General features: G+C 29.6%; 1 protein-coding gene across 1 annotated transcript in view; it reads left to right on the plus strand.

Moving 5' to 3' along the window:
- The window catches only part of LOC136795654 (uncharacterized), a 223,956-nt gene that overhangs the window by 94,282 nt on the left and 118,084 nt on the right, over nucleotides 1-11,590 (plus strand). The gene's annotated exons all lie outside the window — the stretch shown is intronic.

An 11,590-nucleotide genomic window follows, 5' to 3' on the forward strand; every position in this document is an offset into this window, starting at 1 on the left:
AATAATAAATATGACTTTTTAATAATTGACTGTTGGAATAGGTTTTGAATTTTAAATAAAAAAATGACCTGGGCAGAATAGCCTGCAAATAGAAATTATAAATTAATGTGTGAAGGATTTTTGTATTGAAGCTATGTTATATTATATAGTGAATAATGATGTTGTTGTAAATGTTTAAAAATGAAGATATAATATAAGCTGTTAAATATTTAGATGTCCCTGAAGATGGCTAGAAAGGCCGAAACGTTGGACTAATGAATAAATAAAGTTTTGAGACGGATTTGGATATAAAATTGATTTATTTAATATAAATTACTAATGTCATTATTATGAAAATGACATTAAAACGTTTTATGATATTAAAATACCGTCAATTTGTTTCTTTTGTCTTCGTTGCAAATTTGTGAGACAAGAATTCGACAAACATTTTTGTCGAAGCCATTTAGACATGTTTAGCTGCCTATTTGTTAGTAAGAATACTTTTTTTTACGGACTTAATTACTTGACGACCATTCATTCCTAACTAATGGACGTTCGTGTTGCAGAAAGGGATCCCTCCTGTAGCTCTTTTTCAGCTTAAAGGATCTGGCAAAATTAATCTGGATTAACTTAGCCGTTTCAATGAAAGTAATTCAATGAGAGAGGTTTTTAGTTTACCTTGACCTCACATCAAGATCTTTTAACAATGAAAAATTACCCCTGTCCATTCTCCGTGCGTGCTCTGTCAGATCCCTCTAACCTAAATAAGTTCCAGCAGACATTGATCTGTACTAATAGGCTTCTCGTTAGGAGTCTTTAATGAGATGGATCAAATTACACAAATGGTTCATATAATTAATATCACTCAAGAAAAAATATTGAAGCAGGTTCAATAACTACCGTGTCCTAAGGGTTCGTTTCTCAGCAGATTTCTATTAAAGCCTTTCACTACCAATTATGAAAAAAAAAAAAAAAAAAAAGCAAAATTCATACCATTTCCTATTTAAGCTCTATTTTCAATTTTGCTCGATTAAACTAATAGTACAAGATCCCAAGAGGAGAAAAAAGGAAGTTATCTCACCCCAATTGTTTATTACTTTAATGAAAACTATGTATAATTACTAGCCAAAATTGATGAGTCTGCCAAGTATAGGTAGGGGAATAAAAAATGGCGGCGGTTTCAAAGCGATAAAAAAAACTATTTTTTCATTCGGAGCTCTATATCTTAAAACGTAGGAACAACACAATAAAACCTAAGAGAACATCATTTAAAGAAGAGTAAATTTGCTAAAATATGAGCCCTAATAGAGTTATTTACGTTAAATATGTTTTGAGATATCCCTTTTTAAAAAGCAACGTTTCAGAAAAAATTTGTAACTTTATTGATATAAAGTTAGTGAATTTATTTTGAAAAATTTATATCTCAAAAACCATATGACGTATAGATGTCTATTAGCTCTCAAATTAAAGCTAGTTTAATGAGCTATAAAGTAATTTATGATGTTTATCTTCGTAGGAATAATAGTTTACATGAACTTTGCTAAAATAAATTGATTTATAGTTGTTCGGACAAATTTTCATTTGCCAAATTTAAATTCATATGTGAATATCATAAAAACTACTACCCCTACGAAGATAAGTGTCATAAACTACTTTATAGCAAGTTAAATGGTCCATGGATGTGCGTCTTATGGATCTAGAGATATATTTTTTGGAAAAATCCAACATTTTATACGAACAACTAGAAATTAACATTTTGTGAGTTTATTTTGTCAAATATTATAAAAACTACTACTCCTACAAAGATAAACATAATTGACTATTTTGTAGTAAATTTAACTAGCTTTAATTTGAGGGCAGGCAGACATCTGTATGTCCAATGGTTTCTGAAATGAGGTTTTTCATAAATCGAACTTATTGTCCGAACAACTATAAATCAATTTATTTTAGCAAATATCATGAAAACTACTATTCCTACGAAGGTAAAGGTCATTAACTTCTTATAGTCCATTAAACTAGCTTTAATTTGAGTGCTAATAGACATCTGTACGGCACATAGTTCCTGAGATATAGATTTCTCAAAATAAATTAGGTACTAATCTTTCAGAAGATTTTTAAGAAATTTTTCTTTTTAAAAAGCTATATCTCGAGAACTATTGGACGTAAATAGCTCTTTTAGGGCTTTCATTTGAGCAAATTTACTCTACTATAAATAATATTCTCTTAGATTTTCTAGTGTTGTTGGGAGTTTTTAAGATATAGATCTCCGAATTAAAATTAATATTTTTTTTAAGGTTTTGAAACAGCCGCCATTTTTATTCCCCCTACCTATACTTGACAGACTCATCTATTTTGACTAGTAATTATACATATTTTTCATTAAAGTAATGAAAAAATTGGGGTGAGATAACTGCCTTTTTTTCTTCCCGGCTCTTGTACTAAGTTTAATTGAAATCGTAACAGGTGTTTTCGTGAAAATCGATTCTATGAAGTTTCACTCTAGGTCAGTCGATGTTATCAAAAAGGTTTCTGTTACATCCCAGACTTATACTTGCCTTAAATATTTAATTTAAGTTTCGTACGAATTTTCGTTTTTGAATTAGGCTGTTCACAAACAAACACACATAGAGGCCATTTTGCGAAATTAGGTTGTTTAAATTTTGGGGACCATAAGGCATATATTTCGGTCAGAATCTCAAATCTGAAATTTTGCACGATCGCAATCCCTCCCCTTACTATATATTCCATTAATAAGTAAGTGAAAGTAAAAAGAAACCCAAATTTTATTTTTTAAATGAATAATTTTATATTAATATGAATGTATCAACAACGTATTATTTTGCCTCTTCTTTCCTTAATATCAGTAAGTCATAGCAAAAGCACTCTTTTGATCTCAACAGTATTGTTCTTTGTTATAAACACAAACTTCAATGATCCATTTTTATTCTCAACTTTTTATTTTAAAAAACTTCCAAGTAATCTAATAATTGTTCTTTTTACCCAATTAGAGTTTAGAAAATACAGCTGTCTTTTAGACTTTTTTTTTTTATGAGTTCATATTTCTCAAGAATAAATGAATTTTTTTTTTCATGTTTATGATCACAAAAATTCTTATTGTGTCAGTTTTTTTTCTTTTAAATGGCTATTATTTAGGCTTTTATTGATTAAATTCATGCCAAATTTCAAGAAGCTGAAATATTTTATGTAATTAGTGAATGAACACAATCTTCCGTAATTAAATATATTAGTTTATAACAAAGACAACGTTTCTAGGTTATCCTCCATCTTCAGGCTGCTAGAAAACAAATTCACAAATTTTACATATGCTTACAACATTTATCCTATATCACATTATTCATTAAACTATTAATACCTGATTAAATTTTTTATATAATATATAATTAACTCCTTATTTGTCACTTCATGCTAATATTAAACATATTATTGTCAATAATTGAAACTTTTTATAATAATCAACTATTACACATTTTTAAATCAAGGAGAATAATTACCTTCCTGAAGGTTATCTTTAACTATGATAACAACTAGATAGAAACTATAACAATAATCTCCTACCTCTATTATCACAAAGATGAACAATCTAACTACATTTAATAATTTATTAAAAATGATTTTTTATATAATAACAAAAAACAAAAATTAAATAATTATAAATTATATAACTATTATACAAAACTAAAATGTTAATTTATTTATAATGTGTGCATAAAGTCTTAGTGTCTGTTTTAAAATTAATTGATTTGTCTATGTTTTTAGTAATATGTACTGCTTCTATTATTTAATTTATGAAATATTTTATTTAATTCACAGGGTACATAATCTCTAAATTTTAAATATTCAGTTTGAATTTTGCTTATCATTCAGTAAAACACTCATTATATAATATGAAGCTAATTACTGAAATGTATAGTTGATAATAGTATAATTATAAAAATATTTTTAAAAAAAAACTGTATTATTGGATAAAACATTTATTGAATAATAAAAGCAAAATGCAAAAATGTTATATAATTTTAAAAAGATCTTTTTACAATAAGATGACTGAATTTGACATGTTTTATTCAAGTACCTACTTACAGCTAATTAATTACAAAGTTATTTCTGTAGAAACCAGGCAACACTCTCTAAATAAAAAATGGTAGTGAATATGTGTTTTACATACTTAAAAAATATGTTTAAACCTGAGTGAAAACAGTAAACATTAAAATAACATATAACATATGTGATTTATGTTCTGCCTAAAAAAACAAATAAGTAAATAAAATAAATGAAATAAAAAAAAAAAACCCTAAATCTTTTATTCAATTGTCCAATTATCAATTCTACTTTTTAGCAAGATAATGTACTTTAATTAATAAATAAATGATTTATCATTTCTTATGTAATGAGCGTTCATGTTATATCTTGAAGTTTAGGCTGGATTGGGGCTTATTATGTTCAGTTATATTATTGCAAAAATTATTATTTTTTTACAACTATGCCACATTTTGGAAATATTATGTGCTTCACGTTATTTAATTAAACTTATATCGTAGTACTTAAGATGGATATTTTGTCAATACAATTATATATTATAAATTTTATATACAATTTCATATTATAAATAAATGTATTATCCAATAATAGGAAAAAATTTAAACTGAAAATAAAATTGATCTTTCTTGTTCCATAATGAAAGAAAGAAATTATTTAACTTCAAGATTTTATTTACTCGTGTTCCTGTCATTTATCTATCTTGAAATCTTGACCTGAATTTCACAAATATATGCCTGAATAATATTTATTTTTTTCTTTCCCCAATATAAATCTCAGATTTTTGAGATTTTCAAAATCATTATTTTGAAAACGAGTAAAAAAAATAAATGCCTCACACAACATTCACTTACTAGCCTACTTGCGTCCCTAAGTTTTATGTAAATTGGTGCACTCCTGTTGAAGATAATTTTTTTTTATTTATTATTATTCGAAAATAATCAAAAACAATTTTTGTTGCCATAAAAATTCGAATTTTAATGTTTTTTGAGGTTGGGTTAACGAATATAAGTTTTCGAAGCTGCAATTTAGTTATATTTACAACTAGATAATATAATATAGTTTTCTCGATGATTTATTCGTAAAAAAAAATGCAATATTTTGGTATTTATCCATGGTTTTATATTGCTTAACATGAAAAGTTTTTATTTTTCAAAAATAAACAAAATTAAAGATACTTTAAAGGAAGATTTTTTGAAAAATACTTATTTAAGCCCTGTCAGATTGCTTCAATTAGGATTAGACCTATCTGATACCAAAGACTATTAAATTATACCTCTGCATACCGAGTTTAATCGAAATTGAGTGAGAAAATCGATTTTTGAGAAAATCGATTCAATAAAGTACTACTTCCTGTGATTCGATTTTATGGAAAAAGTTTCTGTTACATCCCAGGCATATAGCTATAATATGTAATTTGATTTCCGTACGACTTTTCATTAATGTTTTCACGACGTTTTCCAATTTCAGGCGTTTTTTAAATGTTGCTCGATTTAACTATCTTAAATGAATTCCTTCCCGTTTTAAGTAAATATTTTAAAAGTGATATAGAACCGTCGCTAGGGGTCTTAGTGGGGCGGGTCCGGCCGGGAAAGGTGGTCTTTTTTGTGCGTAATGATCTCTTGTGAGATTCTGACTCGTACCAACATGAACGAGGCTAGGCTAGGCTGTTCACAGACAAACAAACCATTTTCTCATAGTCTCACATGTTTTTTGAACTCAGGGGATCACAAAACATGTTTTTTGAACTCAGGGGATCACAAAACATGTTTTTTCGGACGGAAATTCGAATTCGAAATTTTGCACTATCGTAATACTTTCCCCTACTCTACATTCCATATGTAAGTAAGTGAAAGTAATAATTTATGTGTGTAGGATGTTACATAGCAAAGAAAGCACATGTTATAACTTTAAAATGTGATATAAGGAATGAACTGCCCGATCACGCGCTAAGAGAAGCACTCGCGTTTCCGGGACGGGGTAAAGCAATTTTGACTCCATCAGAAATGAGCAAACAGCTCGAAAAGGAAAAATGTTATTTTGGCACCGACCTACAGATGTTGTCATCTGGTCGGACCAAGTTGTAATTTTTTTAATTAAAAAAATTACTTCATTATATCTCAAATTCTTCAAATTTAAATTTTATTTACCAGATCACCTTTACTCTCCGTCGTAAACCTCTGCCCTCCTGTCCTACAGTATCCTTTCTAAATACACCACTAATGCCTGTTGAACAGATTCGATACTTAGGACTCCATCTTGACAAGAGACTTACTTGGAATCCACACACAAGACTGAAACGACAAGAAACTGCTCGTAGATTCCGATTGCTACAACACTTACTTGACAAACGCTCTAAACTTCCCATTCACTACAAAAAAATTAGTATACACTACGATAATCAGACCAATTTGGACATCTGGAATTGAGCTCTGGGGCTCCACCAAAACATCAAATTCTTCCCGCATCCAATCGTTACAATCCAAAATCCTTGATGCTCCTTATTACGTCACAAATAAACTCATTCACAAAGACCTTAACATCCCATTCGTTGCAGATTTGACCCAAAACAGATATGCGTCTTTTCATTCCAAACTCCTTACCCATCCTAACGCATTAATTCTTAATCTTTCATCCTTAACAATCCCTGATAATCCTCCGAGGCGTCTGAAAAGAAGATGGCCACGGGACCTTCTAATTTAAATTAATGTTTGAAGCACCACCAATGGGTGGTTCCTTCCCAAGATTTTCAAGTGTATATGAAACATACTACATATTTACCTATTGTATTGTTTTGTACAGTTTTAAATTACATTAAATAAATAATAAATTTTATTTCGGTAATGTGTAAAGAGTGAACTAGATTATTCTCAGTTACCTCTTACTTGGATATTTCGCTCTAATCAACGCCCCAAAAAGAAAAAGAATGTTGATGTTGCCGAACAAAGGACTAAAGGTCGTGGCAGTCAAACATTACAAAAGCCTCTACAGTTTTGTTTCGTGTTCTCTCAACTTCTGACTTTCCGTTTATTCATGAATTTATCAACTTACACTAAACTTTATTTCGAAACTGCTATTGTAATTTGCACTGGAGTTTTTCGAATCATTCATTTACGTATCTTCAGATTTTTCATACCATACTTATATCTTTTTAGGTTTAAATGATTTATCCTCTAAATATAGACTACTATAAAAAAAAATTAATAAATAAATCTGCACTACTACAATCCATGATTGTTCAGGGTTGCTGTACTTTGTAAGGAAGTTCCGTTACTAGGCCAACGGTTGTACTAGGAGGTGTATAATAATTGTATTTACATTATTTTTAACCTCATGATTATTTAATTGAAAACTAGGTATAATTTCTAGTCAAAATTGATGAGTCTGCCAAGTATAGGTAGGGAGAATAAAAAATGGCGGCTGTTTTAAAACCTGAAAATTAATTAATTTTTCATATCTTTACAACTACGAACAACAATAGAAAATCTAAGAGAGCATCATTTAAAGTAGAGTAAATTTGCTAAAATGAAAGCCCTAATAGAGCTATTTACGTTCAATAGTTCTCGAGATATAGCTTTTTAAAAAGAAATATTTCATAAAAATGTATGGAACGTACTGAAATATCAGTAGTTAGTTAATTTATTTTTAGAAATCTATATCTCAGAAACTATGTGACGTACAGATGTCTATTAGCACTCAAATTAAAGCTAGTTTAATGGACTATAAATAAGTTTATATCCTTTACCGTCGTAGGAATAGGAGTTTCCATGATATTTGCTAAAATAAATTGATTTATAGTTGTTCGGACAATAAGTTTGATTTATGAAAACCCTGATATCAGAAACCATTGGACGTACAGATGTTTGCCAGCGTTCAAATTAAAGCTAGTTAAATTTACTACGAAATAGTTAATTATGTTTATCTTTGTAACTAACAAGTAACTTAACACAACAACATACAAAATGGTGACTAGCTCAGCTGGTCTATTGCGTGACGTCTTTCTCCATTTAATAGACCTATTAACAGACTCCCAACCATGTTATATGTTATATCGCTTTAACATGATAAAAGAAGGAATAGGAGTTTTTCTCCATTTAACTTGAGGTTTTCCGTTTAACACGCTTTAACATGCTAAACTAAAGATCATGAATACTCCTAGTGTTGTATGTAAAATTACCTCACCGAGCCCAATAACTCCAATTAAAGCTACTCTAATGAGCTATAAAATAGAAAGATAAATAAAATGATCATAATGAAACTATTTACATGAAGAAAAAAGTATAAAATAAAATAAGTAAAATTTTGGACTAATATAATAATAAAATAAAATCACTAATCACATTTATACTATTGTGTATAATATTTACTCTTGACCTGAGGATCCCCAAGCCCACTCTATCCCCTCCCGCATGCTTGAACGCCCTCTCACCTCATCTCACCAGTAATGAGCCAATAGAGGCTGAGTTCGTGCACTAAATCCACAAACATTCTAAATAGCCATTTTCAGAACTTCAATCATCGAGTTTATTTTACAATAGGTCTCTTAGCCACTGCCGGTTCTACCTTCAAAGTGGGTTGTAAGGATGGGTGGAACTAGATAGGGATTGGACCAAAGGATTAAATAGGTTAATATGGAATTTTGAGAATATGGTTAGTGTGGAGTCAAGGAAAAAGGGGATATGAAGGCCATGGTGTAGTGTTCTATTGGAAACGTAATACATTGCATTGACTATGGTTTAAATAATTTTGGGTTGAAAGGATTGGATACGTTTGATATTCGAAGGTTTAGCTGTTCTTTAAAGTTCAAATCCGTAGGTTCAGATAAATTTGAGAATAGTCTTATAAATTAGTATTTTTTTTTCTATTGAGAGATGGATGTCCTGCTGGGCAGTCGGTATAGTTGGCTGAATCGTATGTTAAGTTCTTGTCTTTTAAGTCTAGTATGTTGGTTCTTCCAGGTGAGTCTTTTGTCTAGAATGAATTTTATTAAGGGATATTATTACGTAAAGGAATATTATAAAAAAAAACATGTGGACAGAAGCTGTGGATGATAAAAGTCATATAGGTCAATTACAGCAGTATTAACATAATGTTTATGCCCATTAAAAAATATATATAGTACACAGTGTACTACTAATTTATACAATATTGTATCTCAAATTTCTTGATGCTAGATATTGTCGGCGGTAAACAGACGTAGGTACTATTTGCCGATGGAATGACAATATTGGTTCATTGATAACATATCGGAGAATCATTTATTAACCTGCTGATGATGTCACTGATATATTTCTGATGGTTTTTAATTCTTTCGTGTGTTCCTACCCAGTTCAAATTAGTTTCGCAACTTCCTTTGCTCTTATCATTCTGTTAATTGATTGGTTAAATAGGAAGATAATTTTTTTTTTTCTAAAATTCTCACTCACTACATAAGAAACGATAAATCATTTATTAAACAATTGAAGTAAATCATCTTGCTAAAATATATAATTGATAATTGGACAATTGACTACAAGATTTAGGTTTTTTATTTTTGGTTTTTTTCCAAAATCCTATGTAAAATCTTTGATGAATTTAAAAATTATTTTAAATATAAAGACTGGTTTTATATTACTGTTAACTAAAAGACTCGTATTATTTGGAAAACGAAGATAAGATAATCTTTAATTTTTAATTAAATGTAATTGTACCTATGCTCAAAATGATTCCTAAGTACCACCTTAAACCATTAAATTGTTTAAACCATGTACTGCAATTTCGCCATTGATTTATGTTATATTTTTCATATAAAACATTAATTATATATATATATGTTTTAAAGTCAAATCCTGCTCTCACCGAATTTATTCTCAATATTTCACCACTATTCAGAAACAAATCTATTGCTGTGTGCGTACTATAAAAAATTGTATTTTAGGGTTTCCCGAGATGCAAATAGGGAATATTAACTTTGTTCCTGTTAAAAATACAGCAGTATAGCAGAATATATCAAAGCCGTGTACATATGAATGCGACCGGAAAAGATCGCAGAAATAACGAAAATAAAATGTTATTAAAAGAAAATTTTACTATCAAGATGAAGTGGAATTAGTCATATGAAAAATTAGTCATAATTCGCTATGATTCAAGGTAATAAAAATAATCCTTAGTACTAAAATGAATGAATCACTCTGATTCATTGATAAAAATTGATAATTAAATATGAAATTTATGAATGGAGATTAAGTGTGTATAAGATAATTGAAATACTGATGCATCGCTCTAAAAATTCCCTTTTTAAGAAATATATATATACAACTTTAAGATCTTGTGCGCAACTAAATTGAACTATGTATCTGAAAACATTTTTTTTAAAAAAGTATAATTGTACTACTCGTTGATCAAAATGTATTTACATTTATTCGGATTGTATTATGTTTTTCAATATAGTATAAGGAGAAAAAAAAAATTCAAATCTTTCCCAGCATTTTTATCAATTTAAAATAAAATATTGCATGATGATCATATTTAAAACGAAATATTAAAAGGTGACCACAAAAAATTTATTTATAGAATAGAGAGATTTAATTTCATCACATATTATTAGGCGTATACATACATTTAACTCAAATTAAATTAATATTTGGGATTTTCTTTTAAACCCTCCGAATTAATCGGTTCTCTTGACAATTGACAAATCCGAAAACAATCATCCACCATGGACTTTCCAACGCCCTAATATTATTCTAGACCAGTCCAAATACTCGAAAAATAATACCGAACCAATTGAATATAAAGCCTACTTTTCTCGTCTAATTCAACACATGCCCGAATCCTTTATAATCTATACAGACGAATCAAAATCAGTCCAATCAGCAGCATCATCCTTTATAACTAATGACTCAACTTTCAAAATTAAACTCCACAAACTATGCAACATATTCACTGCCGAACTAAATGCAATAGCAGCTGCACTTCACTTCTGTTTGTCTTTGAACCACACCAACATTACAATAATCAAATTTTCACTTAAAAACTCTACACAATATGGGTATGTCAGTTACATTTATATGGGTTCCAAACCATGTAGGAATCGCAGGGAGACTAGTCGATCACGCTGCAAGAGAAGCACTCGCGTTTCCGGGACGGTGTAAAGCAATTTTAACTCCTTCACAGATGAGCAGGCCTCTTGTAAAGGAAGTCAAAGATAAATGGCAATCTTAGTGGAACGAAAACCCAATGAATAAATTAAAAATTATTGAAAAGGATGTCAAGCCCTGGGGTACCTCCAGTCGCAAATGCCGTAGAGAGGAGGTTGTACTGACCGGGCTGAGAATAGGTCACACGAGGCTCACTCACTCCTATCTTATTTCAAAAGAAACACCTCCGAACTGCCAGTATTGTAACAACAATCTAACAATAATCCATATTTTCCGACAATGTCCATATTTCACACCACACCTCAATAGCTTAGGACTAAACCAAGATATCTCAAAAAGCCTTGGAGACGATGATAAAGCAATAAAATTGGTGTTTCAGTTTTTAAAATTTACTGACAAAAATATAACTTGATCGGAAG

Source organism: Halyomorpha halys, unplaced genomic scaffold (genome assembly GCF_000696795.3).
Source record: "Halyomorpha halys isolate HHAL.00 unplaced genomic scaffold, Hhal_1.1 Scaffold538.1, whole genome shotgun sequence".
Lineage (NCBI taxonomy): Eukaryota > Metazoa > Arthropoda > Insecta > Hemiptera > Pentatomidae > Halyomorpha > Halyomorpha halys.